The sequence below is a fragment of the Mytilus galloprovincialis genome, chromosome 11, assembly GCF_965363235.1.
Source record: "Mytilus galloprovincialis chromosome 11, xbMytGall1.hap1.1, whole genome shotgun sequence".
NCBI lineage: Eukaryota > Metazoa > Mollusca > Bivalvia > Mytilida > Mytilidae > Mytilus > Mytilus galloprovincialis.
The window spans coordinates 1,002,601-1,023,654 of NC_134848.1; the positions used below are offsets into that span (position 1 = coordinate 1,002,601).

At 33.7% G+C, this 21,054-nt stretch overlaps 1 protein-coding gene across 3 annotated transcripts in view; it reads right to left on the minus strand.

Moving 5' to 3' along the window:
* LOC143051493 (acetylcholinesterase-like) overlaps positions 1-21,054 on the minus strand; it is a 46,640-nt gene that overhangs the window by 14,017 nt on the left and 11,569 nt on the right. The window contains exon 1 of one of the 3 annotated variants that reach the window (XM_076224366.1): positions 12,871-12,987. The exons of 1 other annotated variant lie outside the window; for it this stretch is intronic. The gene's annotated coding sequence lies outside the window, so the exon portion shown is untranslated. Of the gene's footprint in view, positions 1-2,749; positions 2,901-12,870; positions 12,988-21,054 lie in introns of those variants that run through there. One more of the 3 variants, XM_076224365.1, reaches the window with a different exon arrangement.

The window sequence follows — 21,054 nt, forward strand, 5'->3', positions numbered from 1 at the left end:
ACTTATAGTGTTTAATGTTTGCATATATACAGTTTGACGCACAGCGTTTAATGTCTGCATAGGCCTTAACGTACTGTGTTTAATATCTGCAAAAAGATTTTGACGCATGGCATTTGATGTCTGCATATCGAGTTTGACGCACAGCGTTTAATGTCTGCATAAAGAGTTGGACACACGTTTTTTAATGTCTGCATATAGAGTTTGACGCGAAGCGTTTGAATTTTTTTATACTCAGTTTTTACAGTCTGTATGTAGAGTTAAGACTGTGTGTATGTAGAGTTATATTTTGACGCTCTGTGTATACAGTCTAGATAAATTATTATTTGACGCTCAGTGTATACTGGCTGTATAGGTAGAATTTGGCGCTCAACAGCTACTACCTGTATATAGGTACTGAGTAAACGATTTTAAGTGTACCTCGTTGTACTCAAGTATTTAACAAATTTCTCCAATTTGTATAAATCTACGTCAGCGAGAATATTAGTTATTTACATCGCGTTCAATAACAAATCACTGCGTGTGTGAAGAGATATTACGGCACTATTCACCATATAACCTTTTCATAAACTCTTTTAAAATCAAATGTGGGAACGTATATTTTCTACTTTTATAATCAAAGCATTACAATCATGATATTCTGTCTCAAATGTTTGCTTCAAAGTTAATTATAGACTAATTTGAAATACAGTGTGTACATCGGTCCACTTTCTGTGACAATGATTTCAGAATAATGTGTTGATCAATTCAGTCATGCAAGATCTTTTTGATCAAGTCTATTTTTAAAGATGTTTTAAACACGAATTAGATTCAAATTGTTTGAAAATTGTACTGTATAAATAAAACGATACGTGGAGTTAACTCCAACGAGACAGCAACGCTACAACAAAATTATTCAACAAACATCGTCTTGAATTTGTATTTAATCAAACATATTCTATGATTTAATTGTCAAAACACCTCAAAATTTTTAGCTTTCAAATTAGATACGACGCAAGATAACCACCGATTGGTTAAGCAAGACAACCACCGATTGGTTAAGGTTAAGCAAGACAACCACCGATTGGTTAAGGTTAAGCAAGACATCCACCGATTGGTTTAGGTTAAGCAAGACATCCACCGATTGGTTAAGGTTAAGCAATCAATTAACCAATCTTCACTTTTCCAGACACTTAGAATAACCGGTCTTAGAATATGTGTGTTTTTGAGATTGCAATGATCTCCCTATATGTTGATGCGACATACAAAAGATTAGAACCAAACACATCATAAAGGAGGGCATGTGTTGTCAAATTAATGCATATCTGTTGTGTGTTGGTCAATGAAAAAATAAAGATGATATCAAGGGGTGTCAATAAAAAAGTTTCCCAAAAAATAAACAGACAGCCTACGGTCAACATAAAAACGATGAAAAGAGAAATTTGGGTCAATTTATGTGCTCCAGAAAATTACTCAGTTCCTTCTCTACTAGTATCACCACCATTGATCCACATGTCATTTTAAAATTCAGTGATAAAATACATTTGGTGGGTGCCAAAAAACACGAAAGCAACTTTGCATGTACAAGAAAACATCAACTATATAAAGAAGACACATTAAAACGACACACAAGAAATCAATTCGTGCTTGTTGACCGTACAATGTTATGTAGAAATAAAGACGATATAACGTGCACGTGATTTAGTTTATCAAATCATAATCTCAAATGTTATATTAATTGATATTAAGAAGAAACATCCACCTAACAGTTCATCGAATTATCTATATAATATAACTTTGAAGCTGTCGTGACCTCTTTGCACATTTCGCATATAGTATTGCTTTATTCTATTTAATTCGAAGACATCAATACATGACATCGCTTTGGCATGAAAGGTTTGTTGATTAAACACAACGCTAGGATTTGTTTCAGTACAACAATGTTATGTAGCAGGTTACTAGTTAAAGTTCGACAGAAAGAAAAAAATAACGCGATAAAACTGAGAAGGGATAGAGCTTTCGTATGCAAGGTAAACATTTTTAATTGCATCTTCCTCGCTGATAAGGGTCGATATTCACTAGCAGGAAATCGAACAGGCCGTTAAATGTCCCAGTATTTTCAGGGACGTGAAAAAGTGATTTGTTCAAGTTAAAATACTGAACTTTATATGCAAGTCCAAAAATGACTGTCATACTGAATCCATTAATAATATCGTATTGGGTTTTTTCATTGATGAAGGTGACCAACAGATGCTTTCATAGTCATTTGGACTCATTTGCAATCTTGATACAACAGATTATCTTAATATTACATAAAACGGACTTAACTATCCTGGAATTTTTACATTATGCACCAAAGGGTGTACAAGAACCCGAATTCTTAATTTTAATTGTCAATGATTTTGAAATGAAATAGTGACGGATTGTCTTATTTAAGATTATGTTTGCCTAATTATTAAGCAATGCAAATGTTTTAAGTATTCAAGCGAAAAACTAAACAAAACTAATTTTAAGATTTTGAATTTATTTACAGCGTAGTTGTAATAGGCTCTGTATTTAAAGCAGCTTTGACTTGCCAAATATAGTTTGACGAAGGCATTATATTAAAAGTACATTAAATGTATATTAGTTCACATACTTCGAGAATGTCAGTGGGGTGTTTTATTTGACAGATCGAATTCTAGAAAAAATAAAGGTTGGATACATCTTTTAAATTTATTCATTAAATCAAAGATATTTTGAAAAAAAATATAAAGAAATATAAAATATTTACCTATGAATGTTTCTGCTAGTCCTCTTGTACACAAGTATGTGTCTGAGGTTATGAATAAAATCTCGTTAATCTTAATCTAGCTAATTCCTTGCAGTTTGTTTTACAGGCATTTTACAAACTCCGTTCTGTAAACAGTTTAAATTGAATATGTCTTACGTGAAATACATTTCTTATTTGTTACAGAATACAGTTACGCCCCTTTCAATTACACCATATAATATAGGTGTCACTTTTAAGCTTTTATGACAACTTACGATTGTCATAACATTCAAATTGTCGTAAATGAGATTTTAATGGATTCCAATTATACATTTTATCTTTTTAGAGTGTCAGGGGGTCAAACGATTAGTCTCGGACCTATGTTTCAATTATAAGATTGATTGACATAATACGTGCCTTTGAAAAATAATAACTATTTGATTGCATTCGTTTCCGGGTACTATGACCTCGTTATGACATTCGGAAATGTAAACATCAACTTCATCTGAATAATTATGAGATAAACAAATGAATAAACTTTCTTTGTGCATATATTGTTAAATGTCTCATCGAGAAAAAGAAATTATATTTTCTGGACACACATATAAATGAAATACTAGAGTAAAAATGTGTTAGTCGTGTATGGTTTTTTTTTTATTCTAGTTCATTAATCAAGTCAATATTCTTTAAAGTTTAGTGTTACTGATACGTCCGTTTTCACTTTTAATACTATATATATATAGTTCTTTATATTCTTTGGAGTTTAGTGTTAATACGTCAATTTCCACTGATCAAGCACATAGTTTGTTTAGTGGCCAGTTGAAGCCCGCCTCTGGGTGCGGGAATTTCTTACTGTGTCGAAGACCCATTGTTGGCCTTCTGCTGTTTTCTGTCCATTTGTTCGGGTTTTTGTCTCTTTGACACATTCTCCATTCCATATTTCCATCTTCAATTTATCCAAGGGAAATGTATAAATGTTTTTAGTATGGCGTTCATTATCACTGAACTAGTATATATTTGTTTAGGGGCCAGCTGAAGGACGCCTCCGGGTGCGGGAATTTCTCGTTGCATTGAAGACCTGTTGGTGACCTTCTGCTGTTGTCTGATCTATGGTCGGGTTTTTGTCTCTTTGGCACATTCCCCATTTCCATTCTCAATTTTATTTTGTTGCTTTTTTTTTTTTAAATAAATGCGTTTAGAAGAATGTTTTTGTTATCCTGAGCGGATTTTGTTAGCCAAGATCCCCTTTTGAGGACCAGGGGCTACATATATATGTGATAAATAAACAGTATCACTCCAAACGTTGGCTTGTCAGCCCTAACCTCTTTTTCAAAATCCTAGATGCGCGCGCACCTGGTTGTATTGGTACAAACGTTTCATGCAATTGATTCCAGGCCTTTTGGTGTTATTTTTAGGGTATTATGTCGAAGGGAATCTATGTCATATATACTTTTTTATATTCTTTATATATAAAATTACAATTTTTAAAATTCCTTCAAAGAAATCGTCCGTAAATACGTGATGTATATGATACTCGTAATTTTATATGTAAGACTGTTTAAAACTGTTCCGTAATTTCAAACTTTTTAAAACGTCTTCATCAATTCAGTGCATATAAACTCATCAAAGATACTAAGATTCAAATTTTTATTTGCGCCAGACGAGCGTTTCGTTAAAAAAAAGAAAACTCATCAGTGACGCTTTAATAAAAAAAAAAACAAGTAAAAAGACCAAATAATGTACGAAGTTGAAGAGCCTTGAGGACCAAAAATTCCTAAATATTTTGCTAAGTATATACAGTTAGCGACGGTAATCTATTCCTGAGAGGAGAGGCCTTAGTATTTAATTATACTGCATATGTTTATATAATGTTGGATTTGAAATACAAAAAGAATTGTATAATTTTGTTTATACGTACATGTAATTGATTAGTGCGTCCAGTGACAAATAGTTTAAACATATTCAGGATAAATTTAATTTCCAATAAAACCCATGCCAATGTTCTCCAAAGAGTGAAAACTATATATATAATACCGTAACCAGTGCAATCCGATGTCACGGTACGTTGAACTACTATATATATAATAATATAGGAATACCGTAACCAGTGCAAGCCGATGTCACGGTACATTGAACTACTATATATAAAATTCTTTTTTCATTACTCGATCAAAATACAGCAACAAAGATATAGTTTAATCCTACAAAGAAAATAAATATTTCCTTTAAATCAACTTTAGATAATCTCATTTGAAGTCACTAAAAGAAGAATTATTATTAAAGAATGTATATATATATAGTCCTTTGCACGGCAAACTTAATTTTTGACCGCGCTCTGTGCTAAAAATCATCAGTTGCGTACATCAATGACAATAGGTATTGAATAGAGAGTTGTTGAATTGGCTCAAAGAATTGTATATTTAAATATACAATTCCTTGATTGGCTATTATATATTATGATGATGATCTTTTCATTAGGTCGCTGTCTAGTTGACGTATATTCCTTATTTAACATTTAGTCTTTGACTTTATAACATCCTAAAAATAACCCTAAAAGTCAAGGAATCAATTGAAAAGTTTGTACCTAATACAACCATATTGCCTATAGTAATGATATTTATGAAAGGAACTATATATTTCCGGATCACTTTCAAACTTTTTTTATCGGCATTTTTCCCTTGATCTTATTGTCTAAATTTATAAACATCATGGACAAGACTTGATATAATATTTCTGTTCTATATAACGCTGCTATTAGACTTAGTATTTAATTCTATATCTATAAACAGGATCGTAGTAAATGCTAATTAGACGAGAAGATTGTTTATGCACTTCCTTATTTTCATGTTTTCAAAATATAAAAAAGTTTCTATTTATAATTACTAATGAGAAAGCAATGGTGGCACCAGAGTTATAAATAACTTGAATGTAAGTAAATGTATGTCAACAATGAGCAAAACCTGCACAATACGGCCTTCAACAATAACCAAAACCTGAATAATACGTCATTCAACATAAGCAAAACCTGCATATTACGGCCTTCAACAATAACCAAAACCAAAACCTGCACAATACGGTCTTCAACAATAACTAAAACCAAAACCTGCACAATACGGCCTTCAACAATAACCAAAACCAAAACCTGCACAATACGGCCTTCAACAATAACCAAAACCAAAACCTGCACAATACGGTCTTTGATAATAAGGAAAACCTACACTATAATGTTAGCTACGAAAAAAATGATCAAACGAACACCACATGACCTTTTTATTTTCAGTTGCTTTACATTTGTCATTTCTGGGTCTTTTATAGCAGACTGTGGGGAATGCCGTTTTTTGTCATTGTTGAATGCCGCACGGCGACTTATATATTTTAAACTTCTTTAGGACTCTAGTGGAGTGTTCTCTCATTGCCAATTGTATCAAAATCTTCTTAATTTATAACTAATATCTGTCAACCGACCGCTTTTAAAATCAGGTGGTGTAAAAATGGACAAACATAAAAGTTTGTCTTAATACTTATACAAAACCTTTGAAAAAATCTCTTTAAAAGATTAATGTTTAAATATCGATAAATCTACAACGTTAGCTTGTTTAAAGTATGATCTTCAAACGTACGCTCAATCTTAGATGTGTTAACTAGAAAGCGATAGGGGTTTATTTAATCTACGCTTCAAACAACCCTCAATACGCACAATTGTGGAAAAAACTTAGGAACCAAAAGATCTAAAATTTCGTCTGAGAAATAGGACTGTTAGTAGGACGTATTCAAAACTTCTTTATTATCCAAAATCTTAGTCCAGAAAATTATACCGAGTACATACATCTGATTGTCTGTGCGACCAACATAAGAGAGATTCGATGATGGATATATGGGGAATCATTTCGACCCATTACAGATTTAATTAAGAAAAATGCTATGATTGAAAGGAAATCGACGATTTAAAACCTTCCACGTGACCTCGATATATCAAATTAAGACGAACCTTGTCTATTCTCCGATAAGTAAATCTATAGATGTAATACCTACTTTATACATCTATGGTACATCTGATAACCACAGGGTAGACTTAATAGTAAGAACACTTAATGAAGAACATTTAATAGGTATTTAGATAAACGTTAAACATATTTTTTATCAGATTAATCACTGATTAAATGCACTGATTGATTGATATGATTCCTTTACGGTAATTGACATGGTATATATATAAACACTTGCATAAGAATATGTGTTGAAATTGAAAAGATTAAAAGCCCGTTGCCACAAATGTAATTGAGAATGGAAATGGGGAATGGGTCAAAGAGACAACAACCTGACCAAAGAGTAGACAACAGTCGAAGGCCACCAATGTGTCTTCAATGTAGTCAGAAACTCCCACACCCAGAGGCGTGCTTCGGTTGGCCTCTAAACAAAATGTATGCTAGTTCAGTGACAATGGAAGTTTTCTTTCAACACATTTTTGTTGATCAAAGGTTTTGATGGATTATTTAGTGCAGAGCTCCAGATAAGAATTCACAAATTGGGTTTTTTTACCCACCATTTTCTTATACAATTGGGTGATAAAGATTTTTAATTGCATTATCAATTCCAATTCACCCCTCATGTTAATATCAAATTGGGTTTTTCACCACCAAGCTCCTTAATGTATTGGGTTTTTTCATCAACACAATATTGAATATTTAGGCAATATCAACCCCGGATTTTTTCCATCTTAAATATGTTTCTTTCTTTGTTTAGCTGTTTTATTTGGTTAAGGGTTAGGGTTAGGGTTATTTGCTAGCTGTTTTATTTGGTTTATTCACTGAGGAGCAATTGTAGGTTTAATTTGTGTTCCGTTTCAAACCTTCTGCCAGTTTTGTATTTTCTCATATAAACTGTAAAAAAACGGATATGTGTATTCACAGGCACTCGTCTTATACCTTAACAATGCTTTATATAATAAATTCTGAGACCATGCAGTGCCTGTGTGTGTATTCATTAATTAACCGTAAAATGAAAAAATAGTATTTAAACTCTAATTATACTTGAATGTTTTTGTTTTATTCCAATTTTTATAAATTTTGGTTTAGTTGTCTTTTATTAGAACTTTTGGTTTCTGATGCTTTATCATGTCATAATTGATTTGGCCTTTCACTTTTCAACTGATTTCGTTTTTGAGGAAACCCTGTTTTTATTAGCAATGTTCTCGTCAAGGTACGCACACACTCCCGTGTGTTCGATGGACGCTTCCTAAAAACACTGGCTGAGTCTTGTTATCATCATAACTTTCCGTCAGCTTTTCAAAAGAAGCAGAAAACATGCTTCTATTCAATATTTTACCGGACATTCACTTTCGTTTTAATTCAATGTATGTTTTGATAAATCCCGAGCAATGCGAAAAAAATATGACTTCATGACACACGCTAATTGGATAAACGCCGAGAAAATCGAAATGTTTTCAAAAACACGTGTACTTGAGCAACGGAAAACTCTAACAGGGACCCACTTAAGCTACAAGATGCAGGGGTCTATATTTAGAACGAAAGAAATTTCCAATTATAAATATTATAAAAATAGTTTACGCGACGACTGTAAACAGATAAGGGTAAATAACGCAAATTGTAGCCTCTAAAAGGGTTGAGAACTCATGGTTTTGGAATATAATTGGGTTTTCCTTTGAATTATTTGGGTTATTGAACCCTGCAATGGGCAATTGCATTGGGTTTTTTATTATTTGTATTGCGTGATCACGCAAATACGCAGCTTATCTGGAGCTCTGTTTAGTGACAACCGTCAAAGAAAATTTTAAACTTAAACTTTGACGGACTTGGATGGAATAGAATCTCATCGTATTTTTTTGATACTTCATGGTTAAACAAGCATTAGATAAATCAAAATAGCCTACATTTACAATTTCAAATTAAGATTACCAATTAAACTTAGTTTTTGAAAACTGATTAAAACGCCAGTTTTGTAAGGTTCCGTTTTTCAGTATAAATATCAAATTGAATATTCTTTCAAAGCCAAATTTTATGAAAATCGATTTGGTAGGTGTACCCTGCGGTTTTGTTTCATCCAATGTGAAGACGTTATAATTGTTTGTCCGATTTGGTTTTAAGATAGTTCTTGCATTTACATTTGTAGTTTTTTGTGTTATATATATGCTATACTAGCTATCGTAAAATCAAGGTTTGTCCATTAACAAAGAATCTTATATTTATTTGTTTAGACGTGCAATGGACGATATATACATAGCGTAAGCTTACTTGTTTTCTGTTTGTCAGTTTTAATGATAAACACGAGTACAAATTCTATGAATGACCACACGAGTATGAATTTCGCAATGTACTCTTATCATATCATTGAGAGATTTATTTTATGCATTGAATTACGTGTATTAATTTCCAATATGAATACTAGTAATAATAAATTTGTTGAAACAGCACGTTACGCCCATATGGGCTAAGGCTTACAAACATTAAAATTGATAAGAGTCGAGTCCTTGCATTCTAAGATAAGTTATAGCTGCCCTGAGATAATTCTCTTTAGCTATCAACTTCCTTAAGTATTGCAATTCGATCAAAATAGTTTACTTAATTCACCAAACAAATGGATAGATTAAGAATCAACCATTTAACTTCAAATTTGGAGAGGGCCATAGTTTTTGTTGAGTCGGAAAATCTATTTCGCGAAAATTTTTATATGATATACAAGCTGAGAAACGCCTGCGGGTGCGGGACTTTCTCGCTACATTAAAGACCCATTGGTGGCCTTCGGGTGTTGTCGGGTTGTTGTCAGAGGCGGATTTAGGGGGGGGCAGGGGGCCCGGCCCCCCCTTTTTGGGAAAAAAATTGGTTGCTTATATAGGGAATCACTGAAGCGTGACTGGAGCGGGCCCCCTCTTAGGTCAGTCAGTGGGCCCCCACTTATGAAAATTTCTGGATCCGCCACTGGTTGTCGCTGTGACAAATTCCCCATTTGCATTCTCAATTTTATATAATACAGTAATAAATACTACTAAGTTTTGTAGGATCATGGGTATTTGAAAAATTACGAACCTTAACATGTTTAATATAATACGATGCACACACTTTGTCTAGATGGATGCTAATTGAAGTAGCTTGAAAGCTTTGGTATACATTTTATTCCACCTAACTATGCAATTGTTATCCTTTCAATCAAGTACACGAACGTAAAGTGTTTATAGATTGTTTTGACATATGTTGAACGTTGGGTTGGAGTATTGGAGCATAAAACATTGTACTTTTGTCTTTCTGTAAGACATACACCAATAAGTAAGTATCCAGTGATATTGTTTGCCTTAAATTAATGGAGAATAAAGGCTTTTTCCCTGGAGAAAAATACCAATTTGAAAAAAATGGCTTAAAATTATTCCCAAAAAGACAACTTTTTTCCCAAACAGTGCAGTCTCAGTAGTAATTGTGCATGAATACAAACTGAAAAAAAAACTCATTTAAACCATTTTCAAGCCTAAAATGACTATATGTGCAGATTTGAGGGTCTATTTACTGACAATAAGGGGTCTTATTTCAAATGAGGGTTTACCTCTCAAAAGGGGGTCTGCAAATTGAAGTTCCAGTCAAATTCATCTTTCGTTATAAATTTCCCAATTTGATAAAAATGACGCATATTTTCCCAATAAAAAAGGGTAGAGGTAGTTTTGAAAAAAACCAACAATATCGCTGGTATCAAACAACTGTAAGGCTTATTTCCTCTGCATTTCCTGTGATACATTAACAAATTAAAAAAATGAAATGAGTCGAGTCCTTGCATTCTAAGATAAGTTATAGATGCCCTGAGATAATTCTCTTTAGTTATCAATTTCCTAAAGTATCGCAATACGATCAAAACAGTAAATAGTTTACTTAATTCACCAAACAAATGGATTGATTAAGGATCAACCCGATTAACCTTCAATTGGGGGAGGGGGATGGTTATTGTTTGAGTCCGAAAATCTTTTTCGCGAACAATTTTATATGGCTTTTTAACGCTATCAATAAAATTATTTTGTTCAAAATTTAACAATATAAGTAATATGGAAAATCTGGATTCAGAATTATTTTGTTATAGTCCTCTGCTTGAACAGAATATATTTTTTATCAATTTGGAAATCAGAATGTATTTTTAGGAAAAAAACATAACCCCCTCCCTAGAAGGTAAATGGACGTTCCCTTATTCCAAGTTTGTTTTATAGAAATATTCATTCATCTCTTCGACTTATGAATATTTGATGATTGCGGTAAACCAACACAATTATAATTGAAGGTGTTTGGAAAAAATCTCAGCAATCAAATTATACACATTCAGTAACAACTTGAATGCTTGGTCACGTGTCTGCATTTCATTAAAATTGTATGGTTATTAGTAGTTTAACAATGTAATTATTTCTAATGGAATTACAGAATCGTAACAAAACGTTGATCGTCCATCTAACTGTGAAAATATTGTGCTTCAAGGTTTTCTGTTTTCGAGGGTCGATATTATCTTACTACAAACCGGATCTGACTCCGGATCTTACTACAAACAGGATCTGACTCCGGATATTATCTTACTACAAACCGGATCTGACTCCGGAACTTACTACAAACCGGATCTGACTCCGGAATCTTACTACAAACCGGATCTGACACCGGAACGAAGCAGCAAGATTTAAGTATGACATATTAAAGGCAATCAGATAAGAAAGTGGTTAACGATGTTTTCGTCTCAACTCGGCCGATTCCGTAGAGTAGCGAATTCTACCGAGGATTGCCGAATGATTAAAGGCAATCAGATAAGAAAGTGGTTAACGATGTTTTCGTCTCAACTCGGCCGATTCCGTAGAGTAGTGGATTCTACCGAGGATTGCCGAATGATTAAAGGCAATCAGATAAGAAAGTGGTTAACGATGTTTTCTATTGAGTAAATTTGTTTCTTAACGAAACAAAAACATGGATGTTACAGATATGGGTAGTCGCACTACTACACTTATAAGAAAGCTATTGTTTTCAATTTTTCTACAAATATTTACAAAGGTATGTGTGCAAGAATAAAATACAATTACAATTTTTCTAAGGGACGACATCAAAAGTTCATTGAAGGATAAAAAACTTAATTCACATAGTTTTTTCACTGACCCCCACACCCCCTCTTAACTTAATTTGGGAAAAATAGATTGAACAATAGGGATATATGTAAAATCGATTTTAGATTAACAACACTTACAGCAAAGTTGACCCCCCACCCCCAAACTATTTTATTTTTAAGTTTTTTTTTATCCTACATCGATCTTTTGATGTCGTCCCTAACCTAAAATATTCAAAGATTTCTTAAATGAAAATTTCTGGATCTACCAATGATAACCAGCAACCGTCGAAGAAATATTCTTCTGTGAAATAAGCATACTGATGAATTGGATAGGATGATAACAATTGTAACTTACACCTTTGGATGTTCATACTAGATGTCAATCACTTATCAGAGGCGGATTTAGGGGGCAGGGGGCCAAAAAAATTTGGTTGCTTTTATAGGGAATCACTGAAGCGTGACTGAGCGGGCCCCCTCTTGAGCAGTCAATGGGCCCCCACTTATGGATCCGCCACTGCTTATAAAAACCTTCCAATTTATTGTTTATCAAAAGACATATTCACAAAGTGTCCAGATAAGAGAGCAACTTTTAAACCGGCGCTATCAATCATTTTTTTTTCTCTCAAAATAAAATTTACGGGGGAAATCTGCATCCAGAGTATATTTTTTTTTTTTTGTCATCTGCTTGGCCAGATTATTATTTTCCATCCAATTGGGACTAGAACATTGTTTTTGGATGAAAACATAGCCCCCACCTTTTAAAGTTAAATAGTCGTAATAATTGTTTTCACCAAATGCTATATTTTCCCTCCAGTTTTTACAGTAAGACTAAGTCTTGAATTTCCTATTGGATTCACAAATAAGTTGTGATAACTTTATATAATATTTTACATGCATTCACGAGCAGTCGAGCTGACTTTCAAATTTATATAGATAAACACATGAAATTATAAATATACGTTACATGACTCTTACGTATCTAATAAATATTCCAGCGACAGAAGTTTTCATATCCATTTCAATATATGTATCGATATTTTATAAAATAACAAAAAGTTAAATGAACTAACCTGTTATGAGACTTAAAACTCCATATAATAATATTGATCAAAGTAATATAGATCTTAAATTAAATAATAAAGTCATGTTATTTTCCAATAAATGTCACTTGATTCCAAATTAAAAATAATAATTCATTACATTTATCCAAACTTTGCCTTTCACTTCATACGTCCCAAACAATCACAAATATGCCATTAATTAAGCAATTAATTAATTAATTAATTAATTTCCAAAGTATATTCGTTATTGGCAAAACACAGTAACATGGTACAGCAGGCGACCACGAGCGCGTGCGATCGGCTGCCGATTAGATTTGTTCTGCACATGTTAAGATAGGTATCGAGTTATCGATAGTTTACAGGTTATTGATTTCAATCCAAACGGAAGGAATCGCTAGAGTAGAGAGCTGTATGCATTCACACAAAATTACCTTCACTCACAAGTTATTATATTAAACTGAAGCCATTCGTTATCAAATTAGAGATTCGATCATTGAAGCAATGTTTATCTGATATATCCGTTTTGATTAGAGAAGTAGTTATAGTTATATATTAAAGCAGTTTATCAATACTCTATACATCCATTAGAGACGGAGCTTTTTAATGATATTTTCTTGTACTAACAATGCATACTGGAAATATAACTTAATTTTTATCATATTGATAATTAAAAAATATCCTTTTTTATGATACTTAAAGTAAAAAATAATTATCAATTTATAGTTCATAATTATACGTTTTGTTTTCAAAATGATTGTACCAAAATTGTTTTAGTACTATTTTTTTTAAATTTTCAAACTGTAAAGTACCACACACAACCTTACGTCTTAGGCTCTTTAGTTTAAACAATATTTATTCAGATAAATTAACATTAAACATATTATACAATGAAATAATATTAGGGATTCAGAAACAAGCAATTTGCTTTTACAAATCTGTCTCTTTCAACAGCAGTCGCTCTGTCACTTTAGGGTGTTTATCGTCCTACACAACTTACTGTTTAGAGTCAGACGGTCAAGCAAAGACAGTTGAGTTTAGTTTTCGAATTGGAGCCTTTGAGTAATATAAAAAAAAAAGAGACGTTTGCCACATCTTAACTCTGGCAAAGTTTGTCGGTTGTGTTTTATATAGTTTGATGACAGTAGTTTTATTCAATGAGTAAGTCCTGTGTCGAGTTAGCAAATCACAGAATACAATCAAAATAACTTTTACGACTATATTTTCACTCTAAAGATTAAGCATCACCCCAATTGAAATCAATGTAAACACGTGTCTTAGAAAAGCACACAAACCAAACATTCAATTTTATGATTTACGACACTGCGTTTCAATTTACGTCTTAGAAAATTACGACTACCGTCAAACAAAAGTTGATGGACATTCTCTAATCCCCTGATCAATTCTCATCAAAGATAATAATCTTGAAGATGTTATGATCTAGACGTTAATCGACAGAGAAGATACTGTGCATGTCTGTTTGTTGTTCAGTGATAATTAAAGAAGCAATTGTGGTTACACATCGACGTATCTCTGTGCTCGTTTCCAGACGATAGGGGCCGACTGAGTATCTAAGTACCTAGCACTCGGTTAAACTGGTCCGCCGTTCTATCTATAGCTTCGCATCGAGTGTAGCGATAAGTGAACACAACAGGGGCCCAGTTTAGCACTCGGTTCAAGGTGATCGGGGCCGACCTGAGCATAAAAGTACGGTTCCAGAAGATCGGACCGACCTGAGCATAAAAGTACCTTTATGCTCGGTTCCAGAAGATCGGGGCCCAGTGGCGGATCCAGAACTTTTCCTAAGGGGGCCGGCTGACTGACCTAAAAGGAGGGGGCTCCATTCATGCTTCAATGATTCCCTATATAATCAACCAAATTTTTCCCACAAAAAGGGGGGGTCGGGCCCGCCAGCCCCCCCCCCCCCCCCTGGATCCGCCTATTGGGCCGACCTGGACATGGAAATACATATGTGCTTGGTTCCAGCAGAGGATCGGGCCGACCTGTTCATGGAAGTACCTTTGTGTTCGGTTTAAGGATTTCGGGCCTGCCTGATACGCCGACTGAGAATGGAAGTACATATGTGCTCGGTTCCAGCAGAGGATCAGACCGACTGAGCATGGGAATACATTTTTTCTCGGTTCCAGGAGATCGGGGCCGACCTGATACGCCGACTGAGAATGGAAGTACTTTTGTGTTCGGTTTCAGGAGATCGGGGTCGACCTGATACGCCGACTGAGAATGGAAGTACCTTTATGTTCGGTTTCAGGAGATCGGGGTCGACCTGATACGCTGACTGAGCATGGAAATTCCTTTGTCTCGGTTCCAGGAGATTGGGCAGACTGAGCATGGTTGTATGCCTAGACGATACATCACATTGATTAAGAATGCGCAGCATTTATCATGAAGAGATTCTATTGCTAACGTTGGCATTTGTTTTTGTCAAGACAAATAGAAATCGGTTCTTGATACTATAAGTATTGAAACTCATAGGCCACTAGTCTAAATACCCATTGTTACATAGTGTGCTAGTGACCTATTAATATATATAATATATGGGGTCAGTAAATTCCGTATACATCTCGTATTAGATCACTAGCACACTAGCACACTAGCACACTATGTAACTTACAGTATCTAATCAGTAGATCACTAGCACACTAGCACACTATGTAACTTACAGTGTATCTAATCAGTAGATCACTAACACACTAGCACACTGTAACTTACAGTGTATCTAATCAGTCATCATAATAATTACGTTTGTTACCATTGTCAAATAAATCAGCCTGCTACAGAAAAAATGTAAAGTGTAATGTGAATACTCGACATAACACAAACAGATGCGTGTTTAGACATACAACAACTATGCATAGTTCATTGGTGGGTAATTATCTAAGATAATAAAGAATACATAATGTAAGTACTTAGTCTATACTGATATACTAAACAACGGGTATAACAAGATTAAGTACGTAATGCCTCTCTAAACTAGAACTAGTATGAGGTTTTCTCATAATCGACTTCATTGAAACATTTGTGGATAGTTGTCTAATTGGCAATCATACTACAACTCCTTCAATCGGCAATCCTCGGGTGACTCCGCTTCTCTCTTTCTATCAGGTACGGAATCGGCCGAGTTGTGATGATTGACAACTCCTTATTATATCCTCAAGCGACCAAGCTTTACCCAGTCTGATACCATTTATGTTCGTTTTTACTTTTATTTTTATCTGAACGGCTCAAGATAAATCTGCTACTGAAGACATGTTTCCATCAAGTATTTGTACCGAAACCAACACGAACGCTATTACATTCGTATTGTTTGTGCATTCGGGAACTGTTAAGAGGATACATTACACTACAGGGAGATAACTCTTTAAAAATCAGTTGAACGTTTTAATCATATACTATTCTTTAATGAAATGTTAATCTTCTCAATGATCAAAATATAAAGTGTTTGTGGAACTGCTATATATCCAAATAAAAAAGTGGTAGGTTTATTTTTTTTGTTTATTTTTGTGAAAGGGTCAAAGTAATTATTTGATCAAAATTTTATCAAAATTAAACGAGAGAAAACTAATTTTAGTCAAGGTGTTTGGTACCACCTCAATCTCACGCAAATATTTCTTTAATTTTACATCGAGATGACCGTGAGGTCATACCGAATGTATTGCTATCGCCTAAATTTCCATTATACAAATTAGTTTTTGGTTTTCAACCGATCTATAAAAATTAAAGATCCGCGGACATTATTATTTGTAGAACCCAGGTAGTCGTGTGGTCTAGCGGGTCGGCTGCAGTGCAGGCGATTTGGTGTCACGATATCACAGTAGCATGGGTTCGAATCCCGGCGAGGGAAAAACAAAAAATTTGCAAAAGCAAATTAACAGATCTAACATTGTTGGGTTCATGTTTAGACGAGTTATATATATATAAGTAGAAAATCATTGATAATACCTATGCACATGTGCCGAAAAATTGTGTTAAAGCTTGCGGAAGAATATCTCACGAACGTTTTGCGACACTCCCGGCAAGGACCGATAACTCTGTAATTGTTTTAGAGGGAAAATATGAATGGTTTCTCATATCCAATCCTTTACAAAAATCGATTGTTTTTTACAGAAGAGTGTCCACCATGCACTTGCACTGCACTATTATTAGAATAGTAGAATAGAATGATATACAAATGGATAAAAATTATATATACATGCAACTGTTATATTAATATAATATATAACAAACCAGTGCATATTCTGGGACTATTATTATATTAATATAATAATCCCAGGTTTACTGATTTGTATCACTACAATATAATAGAATAGTTATTGCGGGGTGCGGTTGAATTTCCTATCATTTATTCAGCATCCACGCACGAACTTGTCTCAAAAAAAATATATCTCTGTACATTAACCTCAGTTTAAGGTATAGAGATGTGATCTTTTTCTGTGACATGTGCTTTTGACCATCTACAAGAACTTGTGATCACCCTATGTTCAGTACTTCAGTACTTTGATTTCTAGAGCTCTCAAAACTATTAAACGTAATACGATAAAGCTAATTAATATAGATATGTCCGGTCGATCTTCAGATTTCCGTTATTTCTCTCCTCTGTATATCACAAGCGTTTCCACTTATTTGTTTACTCCTTGGTTTTGATTTGTTATTGTCTTATTTGAAACAAATTTAAGATAAAATCAAAATAATTTGAAAAGTGCAAATTTATGAAAGACTAATAGGTGAGGAATATTTAATCAATGATGGTATTACACACCAGGGGTAGCTTGCCTGATAAAATACTGAACTAACAATTATATCTTTATAGTATATATACGCATATACGTTACAAATCTTCCCATTAAATAAATATTTAACATTCAATATGTACAACTGTCATTTATAATTATCTATATAAGGACCAGACCAGAAGCTAGCATGAATTGTTTCGTAATGGTAAATCCCGACGGCCGTCACGATTGTGACATTTATAAAATACTCCAGACATGTGCCTTAAAGATGTTTTCTCTAAGCATTATTAATCAAATAAGTGTTTTGGTAATGGACAACTTAGTTTAAAATCTAATGCTATAAATTTAAACATCGGTATTGTATTCGAGATATCTGATTCAGACACTTAAATATAAGTTCTTTATGCAGCAAAAAACTCTTATCATGCATGGTCATTGTTCATTTTTCTTCTTCTTTTTGTATTACGTCAAAGTTGAGCATTAAATGATCATATCATATTTAGTACATGTACAAGCTATATTCTTTTAAAGCTTCTCGATACTTGGCGAATTTTGTCCAAAATCAATTAAGATATTGTCAAAAATCAATTAAGATATTGTCTAAAATCAATCAAGATATTGTCTAAAGTCAATTAAGATATTGTCCAAAATCAATTAAGATAAATATAACATGTTTTACTATGTATCTAGGATCAAAGGTAATATAGAACCGTAAACATTGCACTGTAATCCATTATCATTTGTATAATTCTAAGATTAGCATGTTTGACACATGCGTAACATTTCTCAGAAATCTCGCGAGAATTGAGGTTGATGCATGACCTGTCTACGGAGAGCACTGTTTCCTGACAAAAGATCGACAACAATATGATAAAATTACATAATGTTATACCATAGATATAATCATGGCTATTATATATATATATATATGGTTATACTATAGACGGAAAATTGATGAATATTTCAGCTAAATACTATCTAAGGGAGCTACCATTTGATTTTTAGGGGGGGGGGGGGCTAGGATGAAAAAATTTGTTCTGCATTTTTTTAGTTGTAATCTCTGTCCTGCCTTTTTATTTTTCACTCTATTCGGTCCTGCTTTTTTTTTATTAGTTTATCCTGACTTTTTTTACCTAAATTGTCATCCTGCCTTTTTTTTTTGCAAAGTGTCTCATCCTGCCTTTTTTTTTTCTCTCAAAACTCCTGTCCTGCCTATTTTTTCAAATTTCATCCTAGTCCAAACAGAGGGCAGATAGAGGGAAAGTCCAAACGTTGTAAATTTCTTGAAACACCCAGAAAAGGTTAAATCGTATGTACATGCATATAATAATGAACCCAACTGGAATTAAAAAAATTCCTGTGCATCTCTAAATGCGTGTTAAAAAAAATATTACTTACCGGCGACATGAGTCAAATGTTACAAGTACTATATATACCATTAGCCTCTTACATTAGAGACATCTGTAGCCATGTTTATAAAAAAAAATGTTGCATCTTTATGATCATATTTAGTACAAAGTCATGCGATCGCTTTTTATTTAACTTTGTTATATTTGAAATATAAGTAAAACTAAAGAGATTGTTTGATTTATGTTTGGTTGATTGATTACTATTTTCTTTATATCCAGTGGCAAATATTTCAGGCATGATCGGGACGAGTACAAAAGCAAACTCATCATAGATGCCAGGATTGAAATTTTATATTTACGCCAGACGCGCATCTGGTCTACAAAAGACTCATCAGTGACGCTCGAATAAAAAAATGTTGAAATGGGTTTAAATTCCTTAGATATAAAGGGATTCTTAACTCGGAAATATGTTTGACTTAATATGTTTACATGCAAAAACCTCTCTTAAGTGTATATATATTGCCTTCTTGTTACAGACAGCATTTCGATACCTCTCGTAATGTAGCAATAAAGTGCGCTATAAGACCGAGACCCTACATAATGATACGTCATACCTCCAACGCAGACTACGTCACAGCAGGGTTGTTTTTAGAAGAAGGAAAACAAAACATATTTACTTTATAAACTGTTGATTTGTACAGAAATATTAATAACTCGACATATGTTATATACCTGGGATTAAGATAGTACTACAACAATATCGATAAACCCGCGTGCACTGGTACTTGATAGACGGAGATAATTGGGGGAAAGATAGTACTACAACAATATCGACCAACCCGCGTCTACTGGTTTCTGATAAAAAGAGATAATTAGGGGAAGATTAATACTGTGAAAGTACTTTTATTCGTGGGGAACCAATTTTCGTGGTTTTCGTGGATGACTCTATCCACGAATTTAAGTGTCCAACGAAATAAAACAACCGTTGTCCAAATCAAGATATGGAAAGATCCCCATGCAGTGGCGGATCCAGAATTTTTCATAAGTTGGGCCCCACTGACTGCCTTAGAGGGGACCCGCTTTTAGTGATTCCATATATAAACAACCAAACCTTCCTTTTCAGGTCATAAGGTCACTTTTACAAATTACCTCGGGTCACCAGATTACTATACTAGTATTTGATGAAACGGTTTTGGAACATTTTAAAAGTCACTGTCCTCAGTTTTATATGAGACGACATGACACAGTGTCTCCCGCCATACCGCCCTCCCCATGTTCGCAGGTTATATTTGCCCTGGTCGGGTCCGCCTCTTTCAGTGTCCCATGTCTGTGATATACAGATTGACGAAATATTACTTCAAGAAATCCAATGCAATCAAATGTTTGTTGCCGTATAAACTTAATATGATGGCGAGCATACAACTGCAAAATAAGTACACAATTATTATATAAATAAAAATATACATACACAATCAACTCTAATCCAAAGTCCCCCGTCGCCAGCTCCAATGACGTGTTATACATGTAATGTATGAATACGAGAGAAAATATATCAACTTTATATAATGTAGAATTTAGATATGAAAATAAAATGTGGTATAATTGCCAATGAGACAACTCTCCACCAGAGACCAAATGACATAGAAGTTGACATAGGAGACAACTCTCCACCAGAGACCAAATGACATAGAAGTTGACATAGAAGTCACCGCATAAGATTCAACAAATTCAACAATGAACAAAACCAATACCCAAATTTACAGATTTTTACGCATTTTCGATAAACGTTTACATATTTTATTTATAGAAGGCTTAAGAACTATGTGCACTAAACCCTTTTATTTGTTCCACAATAAATACAGAGAAATGTCTATACATCTTTATGTGTTTATGTGATATACAGTTAAAGGTAAATCTTTACAAACCCATTGATTTATTCAACTGTAAAATTGACATGCATATATATGATATTGAAAATAATTTTAAAAATTATCATATCTGTGAGTTACTGAAGTTTTTACGTGCATCATTCATCAATCATCTTGGCACGCAAAGATAAAAGTAATTGAACTTTTATATAAAAATACACGAACATC